Source organism: Myotis davidii, unplaced genomic scaffold, assembly GCF_000327345.1.
Source record: "Myotis davidii unplaced genomic scaffold, ASM32734v1 scaffold609, whole genome shotgun sequence".
Taxonomy (NCBI): domain Eukaryota; kingdom Metazoa; phylum Chordata; class Mammalia; order Chiroptera; family Vespertilionidae; genus Myotis; species Myotis davidii.
Window position 1 is genome coordinate 209,264 of NW_006300164.1, and position 361 is coordinate 209,624.

Genomic DNA, 361 nt, shown 5'->3' on the forward strand with positions numbered 1-361 from the left:
CTGTCTGCCCCACCAGAACCCACCTCCCACCTCGAGAGCAACCACTCGCCTCCAACGACAGCTCATTGCCTCGCAGGTGCCGCCCGCCCATGTCCTGGGCCCCATGTTTGGAGCCCACGCCCCGGGGGCTACGGGGCTGCTGGCTGAAGTGGGGCCGTGGGTGGTGAGGGCCACAGCCCCGCTCAGGCGCCGGTCCTGGGTGGCAGGAGGCCACTGGGCCCCTGCTCTGGGGAGGACACGGCCGCCCATCACCACCTGGGAACAAGCTCCCCGATTTCCAGAACCCAGTTGTAGCGGGGAGGAATCGGAGCACCTCTCCAGATGCGCCCCCTGGGGGCTGGGTATTTTTAGCTGCCTTGGC

The 361-nt window shown here is 68.1% G+C and overlaps 1 protein-coding gene across 1 annotated transcript in view; it reads left to right on the forward strand.

The window, feature by feature from the left end:
* Positions 1 to 361, forward strand: part of UBAC1 (UBA domain containing 1) — a 59,471-nt gene that overhangs the window by 1,493 nt on the left and 57,617 nt on the right. The gene's annotated exons all lie outside the window — the stretch shown is intronic.